Here is a 20,000-nt window from a genome sequence, read left to right as displayed (position 1 = left end):
AGTCGCATCTCTGGTCTGAAGCATCACTTCGGGCCAATAGTCCTGTAGGTTAAAGTGTTGGGTCAATTTTTAATTAAATCATCGCAGATTATAGTCTTCAGCAATCCCATCCTACCTCCAATTATATTTTGTCATTTATTCTCACCTTAACTGTCTTTACATTCTTAGAATAATAAAAAAAAAATTGAAACATTAATCCAGAAAAAAAAAACATTGCATTTTCACCCTGTCGCCCTGGAATGTTCAAACGAACCCACTGACCTATTTCCACAACCAAGCACTGGAGAAGTTGAATCTGTCAAACTTCTGGATCTCCATTTCAGCTAAAACATCTCCTGGACTGAGCAGATATCAAAGATCGCTGCAGATGGCATCCTCAATCATCCAAAGCCCTTCCTTTATAAACTTTAACTTCACAGCTTAGAAGTCCTTTGTCTGTAGCTAAATGGGGTGCAGTTCTGGTCTCCCCGATGGGTGGACCTCCTCTCTTCCTTTGATGCTGTATAATCCGAAGCTCTCAGCAACATTTGCGTCTCCCATTGGAACGCCTGCTGCTGCTCTCATTCAAGACAGGCTTGGTGGCAGCACCTCTGTTTTCTACTTCCTCTACAATGCTCTTGTTCCCTCAGCCCTACCTGCCCTCCAAATCACACATTGCTCGAGCAATCCCATCCTTATGAAAATCCTCCAAGCTCTGCTCACCTCAAATACTTTATAACCCTCTTCTCCCACTTGTGGTGGAAGTCTTCCTCAGTATGACCACATAGCCACCCTTCCTTGGACAGCTTCATTTGCAGTGCACTACCCCCTCAGGTTATCCATCCCGAGCTATGATCTTTCCTATCGTCATTATCTTTTACCCCCTCCTTTTCAGGTCACCCTCATCCTTACTCATCTTTTTCTACCATCATTAACCCTCACCAAACCAACCCCTTCCTTACCAGATTGTTTTCTTCCCTCCAACTCCTTTCTGGTCTTTTTGGTTCAATTGCTGTTACATCCCAGGTTTTCCCATCATCTTCTTTCAGCGTTTTTCCACTTGCATGTATCTTGTTCAACCCCTATGTCCTCCTCTCCTCTCATTCTTCCTCCAAATACCCCTCCACCCTGATGTTGGTGTTTCGACCCTTTCCATTGTAGACCGTGTTCAAGTTCTTCCACATCCTTGACTTTGAACACAAAGGAAAAAACAAACAGCCTATTTGTCATAGAGACAATTTAGATTTAATGTCAGAGGAAGACCTTTTAAAGATAAATCAATAATTGGGGGGAGGGGGGGGGAACATCCCTAGGAAGTGATAAACTTCGAAACGGAAATAAAAAAAGGAGGCGGCACACAAAAGCTCAAGGTAATTATTTCTAAATGATGGCCACTTGGAAAGCAAAAATGAAGGAATGTACAGAAAAAGTCTAAAATGTGAACCAAACATGGTGGCCACATGATCGCTGACTGCATGCCGATTGGTTTCCAAACCGATAAATGTCGGTCCCATTTTGAAGTTGAAATCAAATGACATATTCCCCACAGTTTGGTTGGGAATCATATCCGATGTTCTCATCATGGGCTTTTTAATTTTTTTTACCAATCTCCCTGTCAAGCTCATCTGCACACCAATCTTCGATCCACCCTCTGTATTCCACAATCCTCATGACTCAGATGTCTTCCATACCATTCCTTGCAGATATACAGCCTCTGTTATTGTCTCTGAAAGTGCCACTGCCTCAAGGCTCTAAAACTAGTCTGGCATTACACAAGACACCAGAACTTTCCCTTTAGATTACCTTGATATGGCTGTTTACTATCAATCCCTCCACTCATTCACACCCACCTGTATCCTCTCCCGTACCTCTGCTCCCGAACTCCCATCCCAGGTCACTGTTCCTCATCCCCCAGATACTCAAACCCATTTCCTTGACTGATGTCCTACCCCTCTAACCTGCATCAAATATTAATTTCCTTTCTCTGCTGACAGACCCACATTACCTCAGTCTTCTCCATAATTATCTTCAATCCACATTTATCACCATGATAAATACGAGTGGGCTGAGAGAGCATCCCTGCCTCAAACTGATGTTCACGCTGAACTCTGACATCCTAGGACCAACCAAAACTCTTCTCTTCATTCCAGGCCCATCGCTAAGGGGGGGCATTTGGGTGCAATGCCCCCCATGGCGCATCTGGTGTCCCCCCCCACTTGTACGTCACCCATTTATGCCCTGTTGCACCCTGTGAACAACTTAGTGTTTAAGGATGAGCGCCCACTGTGACCTTGCTGTTTAAGAGTTCACCTGTGTGAACTAAAACCCTTATTCCAGATGTTCAGTGTGGTGAATAATAAGGCCTTCTTCGATAAACTGTTCTTTAATAATATCCTTCTTTGAATAACAGTCAAGAGATAAGTGTGCGCTTCCCAACGCATCTCCAAATGCAATTGGCAAGACAATACAGTCCAAGACCACAAGATAAAAGATAATAACGCAAACACCAACGCCAGCAGCCAAGACCTCGTGTCGAATGTCGATGTTGTGGGTGGTTATATTTATATATATCGTGGATCATTTAGTTTTAAGGAATAGCCAATCAGCGTATTTGATATGGAGACCCTATTGAGCAGGTTACCTGATCGGTTGTAAGTTAGGTATAAATGTAATATAGTCATAATATGATCATATGATAAAGGAAAAGACATAAATTTACATTATTAAAGATGAAGTGCACATGCACCACGTGACCGTCACAACCCGTCAACCCTCCATCTTACAAAAGTAATTTTATAATAAAAATTAAAAATATGTGTGTTTGCAATCGTGCTTACATTTGAAATTATGCAGATAAAACCTGTTTTTGATGGATGGATCATTTCATAAATAAAACCGTTTACTGTCAAATCTCGCGAGTCGCGAGATTAGTGACGCGAGTCACGAGGGACGAATCACAGAGCACGAGCTTGCAGCAGGAGATAAAGACGTGGATGATGGATAAACGAAAATGGCTCAGAAAAGGAAAAAATGCAAGCGACGAAAATGAAGAAGATGATGAAAGACATGTTGTTGGAGGAGTTGGAGGAGGAGGAGGAAAAGACGATCATGTCGATGAAATACCGACAGAAGCTGGCCAACCTGGCCAAGCCAGCAACGTCAGCCCTGCGGCTGGAGCCCCAGCGCAGGCAGCCGAGTTTCCACGCTCGGCGGCGGCCTCGGGACCGGGTGTGACTGTCAAGCCGCTTCCCGATGATCTTGGAAGTGAGAGACCGAATCAAGTTGTTCGACAGCGGTACCCTGGCCATCTGTTGCAGAACAAGAGTCGCTCGTTTGTGTCCTCGTGGTACCAGACTAATGAATGGCTGGAATACAGTGTGCAGACAGATGCAGCATTCTGCTATCCAAGTAGGAAGTTTAACACCGCACGTGGCCCAGTGGACTCTACTTTCACAGTGCGAGGCTACCGGAATTGGAAACATGCCGTTGAGAAAGGCAGGGGGTTTCACAAACATGCAACTTCAAAGGAACATTTAACTTGTGTTTTGAGGTGGAAAGAGAATGAGAGGCGCATCGATTGTGGTAAGGAGATTTCCACACTCCTCAATGCTGACCAGCTACATAGAAACCGGTACGATGTGTCTGCTCTTATAGATGTTGTGGGATTTCTCGCCGAAAATCAGATACCTTTTAGAGGGAGCCTTGATAATTTTGAGGATATGTCAGACGGGCACAGTGGGCTCTTCCTCTCGTTTTTAAACTACACACTCAAAAAAGACACCGAGCTAGCCGAAATAATAAAGCAGATCCCACGAAACGCAAGCCATACTAGTCCGGAAATGCAGAATGAACTGATCTGCACATTGAGTAATGTTGTGACGGATGCCATCGTGGAAGAAGTAGGCACATCGTGGTTTACCATCAAGGTGGATGGGACAAGGGACCCCACTGAATGTGAGAATGTGTGTGTGTGTGTGTGTGTGTGTGTGTGTGTGTGTGTGTGTGTGTGTGTGTGTGTGTGTGTGTGTGTGTGTGTGTGCGTGTGTGTGTGTGTGTGTGTGTGTGTGTGTGTGTGTGTGTGTGTGTGTGTGTGTGTGTGTGTGTGTGTGTGTGTGCGTGTGTGTGCGTGTGTGTGCGTGTGTTCGTCTTTCGGCTGCTCCGATTAGGGGTCACCACAGTGGATCATCCGTTATGATCCGCATACTGATTTGGCACAGGTTTTACGCCGGATGCCCTTCCTGACGCAACCCTGGTCGCCTCTTATGACACAGGGATAAGGATTGGGTTTCGCCATGATTCTGGGTTGCCCTACACCCTCTCATAGCGCGGCCCATTGCAGAGCTCCCGTCCTCAAGCGATCCTCCAACCAAAGCCTCCGAGTCGCCGGATTACAGGCGCACGCCACTACGCCCGGTCACCGAATGTGAGAACATATCAATCATCATTTGCTTTGTATCGGAATCAAATGAAGCAACAGAGCGTCTACTCACAATTGCTCCAGCCGACGCCGGAGATGCAAAAACATTGACAGACCTAATAATTGCAGAGCTGATAAAAGCAGGACTTGACACGTCAAAATATTAAGTCAGGTGTATGACGGGGCTTCGGTAATGGCTGGGAAGCACGGTGGGGTACAAAAGTTGTTGCAAGATATATTGGAAAGAGAAATCCCCTATGTGCACTGCTTAAATCACCAACTCCATCTGGTAGTTATCCACGCACTGGCAGCAGAGAAAGCTGTCACTGATTTCCTCGAGGTTTGGTGTTGCCTGTACAAATTCTTTAGAAAGCCCACTGTTGCTGCACAGTATAAAGGTGAGCGGTTAAAACGACTTCTTTATCAAAGTTGGATGGTACATTTAGCCACCGTGTCTGTGATCATAGGATCTTTTAAGGATATCACATCCTGACTGTCGGAGATTGATGCAGAGCGCGCCTACGGTGCAGAGATGAGGATGGAGGCTATTGGGCTTTTGCAGGATGTCTCTGGGCCGATGTTCCTTGCTATCTTTGTACAAAAACTGCTGATGTTGTTAAATGGCCCTAACAGACTTTTGCAGGCACAGGACATGGACTTGCTAACGGGGTTGGAACTGGTGGCGAGTGCTGCAGAGTGCGTGAAGAAACTCCGCTCTGAGGATGAGTTCACTGATCTGTGGAACAAGGCCAACGATGCTCACACTTCTCCACTTGCACCACCAAAACGGAGACGCACAATGCATAAGAACTTGGAACAGTTTGTAGTTTTGGAGACTACAGGACAAAACAACGACAATGACAAGACGGAACTGCAGAGGGTTTTTTACAGCACAATTGACACTGTGCTTGGAGAGATCGCTCAGCGCTTCAGTGAGCGCAACACACAACTCGCTCGCTGCCTTGAATCCTGAAAATGGCACGTTTTTGGATCCCCACTTGCTCCAGCACATCATGACATTAACAAATCAACCATCAGTGAAACAGAGTGTGTGGTTGCAAAGCAGTTTATTCACTCACAGACAGAAAAGCAGCCAAACGAGAGATGGACAACACAAAAACTCCTCTCAACATACCACAAAACACTAGAAGCCATGCCAAGTGTAGTGACTGCTATAAGACTTGGACTAACATTTGGTGCGTCCACTGCCATGTGTGAAAACTCATTCTCAACATTGAGGAATGTCTTCACTGACCATCGACGGTCCATGCGCCATGCACGCAAGGCACAACTGGTACAGCTGGCCTTCGAGAGAGACCTCACACGTAAATGCCTGAATGAATGGAAGGAGAAGGTCCTCAGAAGATTCCACACCGAGACGCATCGCCTGCAGCTCTTCTGACAGCGAGTACAGTGGAATAAAAACTATACGAGGAGTTCAGATTGTGTGTGTGACTGCTGGTGATGTGTGTGTGGTTGTGGTCAGCACCCGCCATGGTCGGCTGCTTTGTACTTCTGATGTTTAAGTTAAATGTTGTGTTTGGTGCTTTGCATATCCCATATCTAGTGCTTTGTGCATAACCTTACCTCTGTCTAATTGACTGCTTTAAATGCAGACCTTGTGGTACCTTCAGGCTGGTCGTATTTGCTGTTGATAGTTTAACGTGATGATCGCAGGTCATAGCCGACTGTATCTTATTTCAAAGTGCACTGATTCCGGTGCCAACCTCCCCCGTTTAGTCATTGTATCTCTGGTATATTAATTTTCTAATGCCAATTCTTCACAACACCTTGTATAAGTACACCTGAATTGGTGCCAATTGTCTAATCATTGAATATTTGCATTGTGAATGTGCCAGTTTGTTGCGGCTCTCCTGCATTCGAATAATTTTAGGCCAAAAACATCGGAACATATTAAATCTAGCTGAGATCAATTTGATTAGTATGCAACGACAACCTCAGTATAGATGTGTCAATGCTGCATGAATACAATAGTATACAGGGTTATCAAAAATATTAAATATAATAATTTTGCCCCCCTTAATACTGAGCCCTGGCTACGGGCCTGCTTCATTCCCTCATACAGACTTGTGAAAATGACTCCAAGGGATAAGATTGCTTCGTATAGTTCAGTTATTTCCTGAATGAACGTCTTGGAGTAAGTAAGTGTGAGGTAATGTTGATATTAGATGTGCGTCGCTTCGATGTCGAGACAGATGACGTCCACCCTCCCTTTGTGTATCCTTGATACAATTCAAGGACCAGTGTGTGTTTGTTGCACGACCAATGACCCCCAATTAATTAATGTATAGGGGTGTTTTTATCTTTGCTGGTGGTCTTGGAAGGGAGGGAAGAGGGGACGCAAATTCTCCATGTAAATGTGTATTGTGTTACACCGCCTTCAGGTTTTCCCTGGTATTACAAGTCTCCACGTTTTCATTGTTCCTTGCATTTAAAGTACTAGTGCGTGCCCGTACGTGCAAAAAAAAAAAATTCAAACCACGTGCCAGAAACAAAGCACACAGGCCGTTCCTTCGCTCTCGCGTGGCCATACGAGCAAAAAAACAACAAAAAAAAACTTTCAAACCGCGTGCCAGAAACAACAACCACACAGGCCGTTCCTTCACTCTCGCGTGACCGTACGTGCATGGCCGTACATGCAAAAAAAAAACTTTCAAACAACTACACAGGCCGTTCCTTCACTCTCATAAACGACAACTGGATTGGGGCATTGTGTTTATCTATAAATGCGCATAAGAAATCGGGAAATTATTAGAATACAGTAAGTCATCACTATCCGGAAGTCCGTACGTTGTAACCCGTAATGGGGAACGCGGCTGAGGATCTCTTCCCCAACGGCCACGCCTACGCAGCAACGTGTCCTGTCATTGGTAACTAAATGGCGCCCTTTCCCCATCGGCCATGCCTACGCAGCAAAGTGTCCTGTCATTGGTTTGGTAAATAAATGGCCATAACTTGGGAACCACTTGTCCGATTAATATCAAACCTTGAAAAGGCACATACTCAGGTCCCCAGCAATATACCTGGCAAGTTTCAATTAGATCAGACCAGTGGTTGTCAAGAAACAGCGGTCGCAGACACACACACAGACACACAGAGATTGCTGGAATTATAGATAGATACAGCAGTATTCCTGTAACCACATTTTCTAGTGCAGTGAGGTGTTTTGAATCTCAGCAATAGGTACGTTTTTGCTTCTTGTATGTAACCAGGGTTTTTTGTTTTTTTTTTGGGGGGGGGGTTGCCTCTACCGAGCTGTCAGTTGGCTATACACCACCCAAATAAAAGGTATGCATCGGAAGAACATGTTGCTGGCTTGGAACAAGATCGCCCGCAGGGTGGGTACTCTGCAAGTGTGTTTAAAAACCACAAACCATGTCAGCCTATTATTTAATGTTATACTTTATACCCTTTGGAATCTGTCCTTTGTCTCTTTTTCAGTGTTTGGGTGGGCCTTCAACTGGTAGTTTTGGCAGGAAAGCAGTGCCTTGGACAGCATAAGGAGAGGTAGAGGGACCGCCCAGGTGACAAGTGGGAAATGGGTGGTCCATCACTAATTAAACGGACCTTCGGTCAAATGATGAGGGAGAGCGGAAGTGTGCGGGACATCACAGCATTAAGTATGGGCCAGAGGCAATAAAAGCACATGCAGTGGGGTGGGGGAGAGGGGGGTGATTATCAGACACCGTGACTGACAGTGGAGAGGCTGCGCAATATCTGGAGAGCTGCCGCACAACACCACGCCCGCACCCAGCCAGATATGCCTCCGCTCTCATCCATCACGCCAGGCCCAAACCCGGAGCGGATCGCTCTCTGCTGAAGACACAATTGCCACTTTGCACACTGCGCCTGTTCCAGCTGTGTCCCACCGCACACAGTTTGTGGTATTTAAGTCTTGTGACTCTATCTGGTCCATCTCCTGTGGTGTGTCTGTCAGCCTAGATAATGTAGTTATTTAAGGATCCCGATCATTTGTTGTTTAGTGGGCGCATATGTTCGGTAGTTGGAAGGGGTTTATTGTTGTATTGATTGTTATTGCTTCCTTCTGTTTCCTTCCCAATGACCATTATCATTGAATCATTTATCACAAGCAAAGGTACCCAGTGTTTCCAGACAAAGCCGGGTCCCTCCTCCCACCCCACCCCTCCTCTATCCAGGCTGCCACCCCGCCTCCCTCCTACAACCACACCCTCCCCTCCCTCCAGGCTCTGGCCCCACCCCTTCCCCTCCTGCCGTACTTTCACAAATAAAATTATTTTACACCACTTCGTGGAATAGAAGTATTAAATTAAAAACAACGACAATAAACGCATTTTAGAAGATTACTTCACACCAGGTATTATTTTAATGATTTTACACATGAGATGACATACATCGCAAGGAGGCAATCGTGGCATTGTTATAAGCTGCAACAGAACTGAAACGGGGGTAAAAATAGCAGAATAAAAGTATTCAATTGAAGTCAATGACGCTTTTCATAAAATTATCTCACACTATTTTCTTTTTTGCCCATGACTTAACACTAACGTAACGCAAATGACTGAACTGTGTACGTAATACTGTTGCGAATTTGGAAGCTTACTGCACACAACAGCCAGGTCCTATAGATCAGCTATATCGGTAAGTATGTGTTTCTAGTTAGGGTACCGTCCTATGTTTAATGGGTGATTAATTGTACGTGCGCTGTGAGTTATTTTGATCGCTAGGATTTAAATTACCAACCACAACAACAACGACCCCTGCCCTCGCTTCCTTCCACCATCATCCACCGGCACCATTGCACACGTGCGTGTCAGCACGTACGTGGGCGGAGTCCAGTGTGCTAGGCGGGGTTTCTCTGGACGTTGGTGTGCTGGCTTTGCCCCAAATATGGGCACAAGCGTTACGCTCTGGCTTAGCCCCAAATATGGGCACAAGCGTTACGCTCTGGCTTAGCCCCAAATATGGGCACAAGCGTTACGCTCTGGCTTAGCCCCAAATATGGGCACAAGCGTTACGCTCTGGCTTCGCCCCAAATATGGGCACAAGCGTTGCGCTCTGGCTTCGCCCCAAATATGGGCAGAAGCGTTGCGCTCTGGCTTCGCCCCAAATATGGGCAGAAGCGTTGCGCTCTGGCTTCGCCCCAAATATGGGCAGAAGCGTTGCGCTCTGGCTTCGCCCCAAATATGGGCACAAGTGTTGCGCTCTGGCTTAGCCCCAAATATGGGCACAAGCGTTTCGTTTTGGCTTGGCTCCAAATATGGGCATAGAGCGTTCTATGCCCAATGAGGGAGTGCGAGCGAGGGATAAGAGAAGCGCGCATGGGCCAAATGAGAGTGGTTGTTGAGAGTTGTCTTCTGGTCTTGAGAGAGTTGAGAATTGTCTGCTGGTCTTCGGACATCTGGTGGTCTTCTGAAGCCAGTCGTCGCCTTCCTGGGGTCCCGCCAACAGAGCATCTTCTCTTGTGGCCTGTGTGCCTGTGAGCCTGTCCCGCGAGGATCGCCTGCCTGGACGTGGAGCGGCATTGTGTGGCGGGTTCGAGTCCTGCCTCATCGGATCGTCGAAGACCGCACAAGGTGGAGAGGTCCAAGAATAGGCTCTGACCTCCAGCTCGCCTTTCCTCGAGCTGGAGGCCTCCAATAAAGACCTGACAGGTCCGGTTTTTTTGGGAGTACGTGTGTGTGTTTGTGGCACCAGTCTAAGAAGTAAAACTGCATAAGTGCTTGTACATAAATTGCTATTCCTTCAGTATTCGGTTAACTCTGCCTTCTTGCGTGCTCCCCTGCCCCATTATAAATAAATATCCCTTTTGTTAAACGTTCCAGCTCATTATTGTGTTTCTTTCATTGGCTTGGCATGGTGTGTGTTGAGAAACAGCGAGGCCGTAAATTGTTAATTTGGTCCGATGGGACTTGGTAATCTCCGCTCGGGTTACACACAGTTCGGGCTCGGTAACGGCTCTTTCCGCTCGAGGGTGTGAATTCCCCGGTAGCTTTGTCCGCGGGGGTAATTAGGTATATTGAAGTTTGGCAATTGACCCTACCCCACGCGGTCTAATTATTGGCGATTCATGCTCCAATAAGGGACCCGTACCTTTCGGATAATTCCTGTGTGTTCGGTGGAGTCGACTCTACTGCTCCCTCTAGCAGTCGTGCTCGCCACCAATACCGGCCCCGTAACAATGTCATTCACTTCACCTTACCACGTCATTAAAAAAAGATGTGTGTGAACACCATGAAGACGCATCGCAGGTCCCTCTCAAAATACCACCCACCGCTTCGCTGAATGTGGAGGAGCGATCTTCTTCTTAAGTTTTATGACGTTTTCAGAGCCACAAGGCACCCAGACATAACAGCGATGAACAAAGGATCCTTAATGTAATCTATACAATGGCTTGCAAATGAATAACCAAGCAACTTGTAGAGCTGTCGTACAAAAAAAACAAACAAAAAAAACTGCACAACATTTTCAGCGGAAGAGGCATCGCCCGATGCGCCACACGGCACTGCAGGAGCTAACGCAAGCGGATGGGTTCTGAACTTTTGTCCATTGATGGATGTATTTTTGGTTGTATTTTGCAGAGGGACAGTGCAGTGAGAGTGGGGGTAGTTTAGCCATGCATCGCCATGGCTTGCAAAGGAGCAATCAAGCAGCTTGAATAGCACTCGCCAGGCGGTACAAGAACTCAACAAGCACTCCAACTAAACGGTTGATAAATGGCTGGCTTGGCACGTGTAGCAAGCTGATTGGTAATGGGACGCACCCGAAAAAAACCCTGCTAATTTCTTCACATTTTCAGATTTCACTCAAGATTCCGACAAATTATTTAATTCACAAGATCTGATCCTCAAAGTCGAAATTATCTTTCGATTATTGGTTCACGAAAAAGTAAGTGACCACTATATGTATTCGTTCTTGGTGTGTGTCTGTCTGTCTATTGGGTAGTCGATCTAGTCGAAAAAAAAAAATCCCAAATTTTATTTATTTATTATCAGTATTTAAAATGGCGATTTCAGTTAATACAATGGCGATTTCGATGAAACTTGGTTGGTAGGTTCATACCATGACCAAGTTGTGTGCAAATGAGAACGGTTGCTATGAACACCACCGTTGCCTAGCAACGGGACTTTGAAATTTTTGAAAAATCAAAAAAAATTTACTTTTTCGAAAATCAAAAATCGGGCCACGAGCGACTGTGGGCAGTACATTCAGCCATATTGTCAAAAATTTCCAGCCAGATCCTATGAAAACTGTCGGAGAAGATAGACTTTGAATGAACCCTGGTCGAAAACAATAAAAAAAAACGAAGTTCGTTATATCTCAGAGACTACGAGTCAGATACACATGAAACTGCGATGGTAGGTTCATGGTATGTCCGAGTTTTATGTGTGAGAAAGAACCGTTGCTATGGATCCCTCCGTTGCCTAGCAACGGCCGAAAAACCTCTAAATGTGGGGGTATTTTAACGAAAAAACAATCTGCAGCATTTACCCTTGAAGCTAGAATCATAAATTTTCTTGTATTTAATCCTCAGGTCATTCCCCATTGAACAGACCCATTGCGTCAGGTTCTATTGGGTAGACGACTACCCATGTCCGCCAACCGGCTTATCTGTCCCGAGCATAGCTCCGTGGGTTTTGATCCGATCCTGATAAAATTTTGGTGGGAGGTTTATATCACGATCTAGTTGTGTTTTCCTGAGAATGGGCGTGGTGCGCCCATTATGGGTGGAGCCACGCCCCAAAAACGTATTTTTAGGGGGTAGCCGATTTCAATTTGCATCTTCTCCTCGGGGGTTTGTCGAATCTGGCAGGGGTTTCAGTATTTGGTTAGCACAATGGCATGTGCATAGCCCCACCGAGCTCGATTTTTCATTTTCGTCCCAAGGTCAATAACTTAGAAAATTGCGAATTTTGACATAAAAATCATACGACCACCCAAACTTTGAGAGCTAGGATGACTACATTTTTTATGCAAATCTTGAGGTCATTCCCCACCTAAAGTCTTGAAACCATTTTGCTCTATCTCGAACACCTTGCCTGTGGCGCCCCCTTCAAGTTTGTTTTTACGCTGATTTCATCAAAGTATGGATAATCCGAGGAGTGCGAAATGCCAAATAGCCTATATGACGTTATATTGTTCCTGGAATGTTCCAGAGGAAGTTTTGCACCAAAGTTCATAATCCTTGACCTTTGACCTTTAAAGTTCACAAAGGTCAAATTTTCAAAGTTGTAGGAATCAAACCGGGTTTTCGACCTTCTTCAACGAACTAACTTCAATAAGCTATAGCACGTATCCTGCTTCCTTATTTTAATGTCCACAACATTGTTTTGTGACCTTTAAAGGTTATGCAAAGGTCAAATTTTGAAAGTTGTTGAACGAAACCTGGTTTTCAACATTTTGCAGCTAATAACCCGTCACGCGTACCACATCATGTTGATCATTTTTATAACTTGGTCAAAAATTATCACATTGTCTCATCCTTGATTTCTGAAACAATTTACATCGTCAAATACCGCTCGTGAACCATCGTCGTCTTCAGACTTGTACACTTTAATTTGTCTGTGAGCATAGATTGTGGAAAATCGCATCATCTAATGCTAAAATTGCTCCAAGCCCCTAATTTGAAAACCATAGCACTTATAAAAGAGATGTATACAGCGATTCGTCGGTATAAGGATCAGGCTGAACAAAAGGCAGCTTAAGAACCTAGTGATGTGACAAAGGGCTGACAAAGATGGTGCGCCACCATTTTGGTAAGGCTTTTTTTGTGATGAGCACCAACTAAATTAATTTCAAAAGGGGTGTTTAAATTTACCCAAACACACAATTTTCATTCATGCACTCCATGGAGTTCCCTTAGTATGCATGCAAGTTTGGGGCCACTATGTTTCATGGTTTGAGTTATGGAGGACGGACACACGACACACGACACACGACACACACCACACCACACCACACCACACCACACCACACCACACACACACACACACACACACACACACACTTTTTATTGTAGATACCTGGTCTCAATGTGAATTCAGGTTGTTGTGGTGCTTCCTTTGGTGATTAATAGAAAGCCCGTTGAGGGTTAATTGGTGGCAATTACCATCACATACTCAGACCATGCCAAACGTCTCAGGCTTGCTCAGCCTAATTAGATATGAGACGGTACTAAATGAGTGCAACGAGGCCGATTCGGTGCCCCCATATCTGCACTGTCGTGGCATTTGGACATGCGACTGGGCATGGGCGTCTTCAAAAAGGTTGACCGTTAGTTGAATTGAGAGGACTCGCCAGATTTGAATCATACAACTGGAATGAACCGAATGACTACAACAATACTGTTTTGGAAATTCCTTCTAGGGGGTTATTACATGTTTAATATTGCGTAGAAGTTTCCTGAGTGAATGTTTATCATAAGTGTTCCATAAATAAATGTGATATTAGATATGCGCCAAAATTATGTCCACACAGACGACGTCCATCTCTCCTATTGACTGTGTCGAAGAAAGGCAATCCTTTCTGACAAATGACAGTCATGGCCAAAAATATTGGCACCCTTGCACTTTTTCAAATAACTCACAATTTTCTCTAAAAACAAGTTGAAATTTACAAAAGTATTTGGTTTCCACAATTCTTTATTTCACTGTTAATATTACAGAACCTTTGTTTTTGATTCAGAACTTAATATATCCTTTTAAATCAGAAAATAAAAAGAAATGGCATTGACAAAATTATTGACACACTGGACTTAATCATTGTTGGCACAGCCTTTGGACAAAATGACTGCAGTCATGCACTTCCTATAGCCATGAATGAGCTTTCTACACCTCTCTACTGGCAGTTTATCCCACTCTTCTAGTGCAAACTGCTCCAGTTCTCCCAGATTTGAAGGGTGCCTTCTCCCAACTGCTGTTTTCAGGGCTCCCCACAGGTGTTCAATGGGATTTCGATCTGGACTCATTGCTGGCAACTTTAGAACAGTCCAGCGTTTTGTCTTGAACCATTCCTGTGTGTTTTTTTGAAGTCTGTTTGGGGTCATTGTCCTGCACCAAGACCCATGACCTTCGACGGAGACCCAGCTTTCTGATATTTGGGTGAACATTGTGTTCCAATATGATTTGGTAATCTCCCGATTTCATGATGCCATGCACACATTCAAGGCACCCAATGCCAGAAGCAACACAGCAACCCCAAAACCTCACTGAACCTCCTCCATGTTTGACTGTAGGGAAGGTGTTCTTTTCTTTGAAGGGTTCATTTTGATTTCTGTAAACATAGAGAGGATGTGCTTTACCAAAAAATCTCTAATTTGGTCTCATCTGTCCACAGGACATTCTCCCAGAAGAATTTTGGATTGTTCAGGTGTGTTTTGGTAAACTCCAGTTGGGCTTTCTTATGTCTCTCTCTCTCAGCAGTGGGGTCCTTCTGGGTCTCCTATCATAGAACCCCCTTTCATCGAGTTGGCAATGGATGGTGTGAGTTGAAACTGTCGTACCTTGTGTATGAAGTTCAGCTTGAATCTGTTTGGCAGTTCATCAAGGTGCTTTCTTCACCATTCAAACAATCCTTCGATGTAATCTTCGATAAAATTTTCTCTTGTGGTCAAGTCCAGGGAGGTTGGCGACAGTGCCAAGGGCCTTAAACTTCCTGATAACATTGCGTATGGTGGACACAGGAACATCAAGGTCTCTGGAGATGGACTTGGAGCCTTGAGATTATTAATACCTGGCTACAATCTAGTGTCTGACCTCCTCAGACAGTTCTCTGGTTTTCTTTCTTTTCTCCATGCTCATTGCGGTACACACAGTGACACAACACAGCAGAAGGACTCCTTTTCTCTATTCAAACTGATTGAATGTGATTTTTATATTGCAGGCACCTGCAACTCACCACAGGTGAGTTCAATTCCAAAGTAAGAATCACCTCCTTGAAATCTAATGATTTCTAACAACTTTGAAAAGGTGTCAATCATGTTGTCCGGGCTATTTTAGGATTTCTGTGTGGAATAAGCTAAGATTTCGTAATTTTTTCTATTTTTTTGTTTTGTTCCACTGCAATCCAAAAAAAAAATACACATTTGTGATCCTCCAGTACAAAACCAGTCGGAAGTCGCAAAAATTCAATATTGAGTTATTGGGTTTATTTGAAAGTCCATAAAATAAGCTTCACAACTGTGTATCATACATGGTGGTTCATCACAAACTGACCGAGATATCTTACGATGAAGTTTAACAACACACGTTATTGGGAAAATCGAAATAACTGGATATTAGCTTCTGAGGTTTGAGAAACTATTGCTGGTATACGTTGCTAAGGACTTTGTTTCTCAAATTCAAGAAGCTAATATCTGGTTATTTCGATTTTCCCAATAACGTGTGTTGTTAAACTTCATCGTAAGATATCTCGGTCAGTTTGTGACGGACCACCATGTATGATACACAGTTGTGAAGCTTATTTTATGGACTTTCAAATAAACCCAATAACTCAATATTGAATTTTTGCGACTTCCGACTGGTTTTGTACTGGAGGGTCACATTTGGATGACAAAATATTTTTTCATTTCAACAATTTTCTGGAAGAAATGGTGCATTATTTGAAAAAGGTGCAAGGGTGTCAATATTCTTGGCTATGACAGTATTTGATGTGTAAACCTTTGAAAACTGTCTTAAATGTTTCTTTATTAGCGCTCGCCAGGCTACGGAGCATGAGTTTAAGTGGGAAAGCTGTGCCCCGGGCGGGTTGACAACAGAGAGGGAGGGGCCACCTCAGTAGCAAGTGGTGCATGGGTGGTCCCTTCGCTAAGTGTTGAGCAGACAATTGGCAAGACACACAGAGAGAGACAGAAAGAGACAGAGAGCACAGTATGTGCCAGAGAGAAATGGGCGCGGTGTGGGTAGGGGATGACAGATTCTGGTATCGATCGATGTGAGAGGGTGCACAAATTTGCAGACCTGTCAAGCGACGCAATGCCTCCAACCAGCCAGCCACACCTACTCCTTTGGGTCCCACGCACTGTCTGCCGTGGTGGCATCCTGCATTATACTAGCCACGCCAGTAGACGACCATGTCATGTGGCCTTTCGGGTTTCCTCAGCCAACTTACCTTCGTCGAAGAAGAGGGTGTTGCATTTGGGTCCGTTTGTCTGTCTGTCTGTGTGTTTGTCCATGCAGAACTTTAGTGTTTTTCTCCACAACCGCTTGTCAGATTGAGACCAAATTTTCACGATCGGAGCAACTACTTCTCATGTGGAATGTTTCATTGATAATTATGACATCACAGGTCATGTAGTGTGGCAGCCATGTTGAAAAAATGGAAAACTTTGGACCTCGATCTCTGAAACCACACCAAGGAAAAAAATTAAAACTTGGCACATGGCAAGTACTCCTCATGGAGAACAAGTGTGATTTTTTATGATGTCATAATTGCATATGTTGACCACAACATCTGATCAGTATGAAAAATTTTGAGAGTCATCTAGGGATAAAATGGTTCACAGAAAAAAAAATTGATGATGTTATCTATCACATGATTCAGCAGATATATATATATATATATATATATATACATATATATATATATATATATATATATATATATATATATATATATATATATATATATATATATATATATATATATATATATATACACACACACACATTTTATTTTTTTGTTAACCTTCAAAAATCTTATTCACATAAGTGGCTGAACATACTGAAGCAAAACTTTACACACATGACCGCCTAACCATGAGGAACAAAAGTTCAAACGTATGAAGTCATCGGTCACATAATTGGCAGCCATCTTGGATTGAGACAAAATCTTTAAAAAATATATTAAAAAACTCTGAAACCGCTTCATCAATCAATGTGAAACGTCACAGTTATGATTGCGTAGGCATGTGGAATATATGTTTTAAATTTCAACCTGACTGGACGCATAGTCTGGCAGCTATAATTTAATTTTTTTTGATGTGGGCTCTTTTTTGTATTTTATTTTTAATACTTGGCTGTGCCTGGATGGGTTTACCATGGCCTGAATACCATCCAGGTTCCTCTTGATGACTATCATTGCTTTCTGCTTGTTTGGGTTCCTTCTGATTCTCCTCTGAGAATTTAACCCTCTCCAATCTATCTTCTATCTATAATTCCAGCAATGTGTGTGTGTGTGTGTGTGTATGTATGTATGTATGTATGTATGTATGTATGTATGTATGTATGTATGTATGTATGTATGTATGTATGTATGTATGTATGTGTGTGTATGTATGTATGTATGTATGTATGTATGTGTGTGTGTATGTGTGTGTGTGTGTGTGTGTGTGTGTGTGTGTGTGTGTGTGTGTGTGTGTGTGTGTCCCCGCTGTTTCTCGACAACCACTGGTCCGATCTAATTGAAACTTGCCAGGTATATTGCTGGGGCCCTGAGGATGTGCCTTTTCAAGGTTTGATATTAATTGGACAAGTGCTTCCCAAGTTATAGCCATTTATTTACCAAACCAATGGGAAGACACGTTGTTACGTGGACGTGGCCGATGGGGAAGGGAAGCACAGCCGCGTTCCCCATTACGGGTTACAACGTACGGGCTTCCGGAGAGTGATGACTTCTCTTCTTCTTCTTCTTTCAGCAAGCTCCCGTTAGGGGTCGCCACAGCGGATCAACCGTCTCCATTTCGCTCTATCCTCCACATCTTCCATTGACACTCCAACCACCCGCATGTCCGCCCTCACCGTATCCATGAACCTCTTCTTTGGCCTTCCTCTTCTCCTCCTGCCTGGCGGCTCCATCTTCAACATCCTTCTCCCGATATACTCCGCTTCCCTCCTGTGCACATGTCCAAACCATCTCAATCTCGCCTCTCTCACTTTGTCTCCAAACCGTCCTACCTGCGCTGTCCCTCTAATATACTCATTTCTTATCCTGTCCATCCTCGTCACTCCCAACGAGAATCGCAGCATCTTTAACTCTGCCACCTCCAGCTCCGCTTCCTGTCTTTTTGTTAGTGCCACCGCCTCCAAATCATACAACATAGCTGGTCTCACTACCGTCTTATATACTTTCCCCTTCACTCTTGCAGCTACCCTTCTGTCACAAATCACTCCTGCAACTCTTCTCCACCCACTCCAACCTGCCTGCACTCTCTTTTTCACTTCTCTCCCACACTCTCCATTACTTTGGACAGTTGATCTCAAGTATTTAAACCCATCCACCTTCCCCACCTCAACTCCTTGCAACCGCACCATACCACCACCCTCCGTCTCATTTACGCACATGTACTCCGTCTTACTCCGACTGACTATCATTCCCCTTCTCTCCAGTGCGTACCTCCACCGCTGAGGCTCGCCTCAGCCTGCTCCCGACAGATCAGTATGTCCTAGAGCAGGGGATCACGACCCAAACTTGGAAAAAAAATCTCCCTCAAATCCTGGTTTTAGAAGAGGGGTTTTCACGTCAAAAGCGTTTTCTCTGACATTTTTATCAAAGATACCGCCGGTCCCTTTTCTGGTCGTGAGGTAAATGCAATTTCAAATTTTGAGTCATGGAGAAAAGAAGTTTGGGAATCACTGGCTTTGAGGTATGGACACTTGCCTCTAAGCTGTCGAGATAGGGTTTGATTCTCGACTCAGCTATAAACTGTCAGTCTGGTGCTTCACAGGCAGGATGGACGATAAACGGGAATCCTGTCTGCCAGCATGTGTTGAAAGACGTAAAAGATCACATGGTGTCCTTTGCGAAGAGTAGGTGAGCTATCACCAGCACCACGGCCAAATTCCAAATTCCTACTATAACTGGTCGAACGTCAGGCTTGGCCAGCTGGTTCGTCAAGACTCGGGACCAGCTTTCTCCAGCCGACCCCACAATAAATGTGGGATAATGGTGGCCGATGAAGAAGTTAACGAGGTAACTCCAGATTGCTGTCGTTTCCTCCCTGGGTCAACAGTGCCATAAACAGCATTCCCATACCTTCAACACCACCCCACTCTCCATCATGAACCTCCTGCCACCATCCTCAAACACAGCCCCCCTAATCCCCCTTCCATGTCCTAAGGAGCTTCATCCCTGTCATGAGCCAATTTATCGATAATCATCACCTTCAAACTTGTTGTACACCTCTTCCGTATCTTTCCTCTCCTTGCTGCTTTCTTATTTTGTCAATACAAGTGCATCAACCCTGCTTGCTGTTGTCCCTCTCTATCCTTTTCCAAACCTCCTTCTCACAGACTACCTTCATTACTTCCTCCATCCACCACCTTGATGATGTACACTTTTTTGATGTTCTTTCACACAAAACTTCTGCAATTCTCCTAAACACCTCTCTGTACTTAGTATAGGTCCACTCCTCCAAACCTTTGGCTTCTTTGCAAGGTTCCTCATACTTTGTCCTCACCCTCTCCTTGTACTCTACAACATCATTTGCCCTGCAGTTCCACCACTTTATCTTTTTTGAATAGAGGGGGAAGAAAGGCCACAGCTGCACCCTGAACTATCTGCTGTACTTGAATGGGGAACGGCGAAGGGTGAAGGGAAATTAATAGGTTTAGAGCAAGTGCATTACCTGTATCAGACGATGAATGCAAGAAACCCAGCAAACTGTGAA

At 44.4% G+C, this 20,000-nt stretch overlaps 1 protein-coding gene across 9 annotated transcripts in view; it reads right to left on the bottom strand.

Moving 5' to 3' along the window:
• Positions 1-20,000, bottom strand: part of LOC147033932 (PWWP domain-containing protein 2A-like) — a 53,270-nt gene that overhangs the window by 2,790 nt on the left and 30,480 nt on the right. For 3 of the 9 annotated variants that reach the window (XR_015056123.1, XR_015056124.1, XR_015056126.1), the window contains exon 4: positions 1-42. This exon is cut by the window's left edge. The exons of 1 other annotated variant lie outside the window; for it this stretch is intronic. The gene's annotated coding sequence lies outside the window, so the exon portion shown is untranslated. Of the gene's footprint in view, positions 43-5,446; positions 5,730-9,125 lie in introns of those variants that run through there. 5 more of the 9 variants (XM_085873355.1, XM_085873392.1, XR_015056121.1 and 2 more) reach the window with 4 other exon arrangements.

Source organism: Eptatretus burgeri, chromosome 1 (assembly GCF_056783735.1).
Source record: "Eptatretus burgeri isolate ZD-2024b chromosome 1, Ebu_testis_v1, whole genome shotgun sequence".
NCBI classification, from domain to species: domain Eukaryota; kingdom Metazoa; phylum Chordata; class Myxini; order Myxiniformes; family Myxinidae; genus Eptatretus; species Eptatretus burgeri.
Note: the sequence above shows the minus strand (reverse complement) of the source record. Positions and strands in the feature narration are given on the sequence as shown.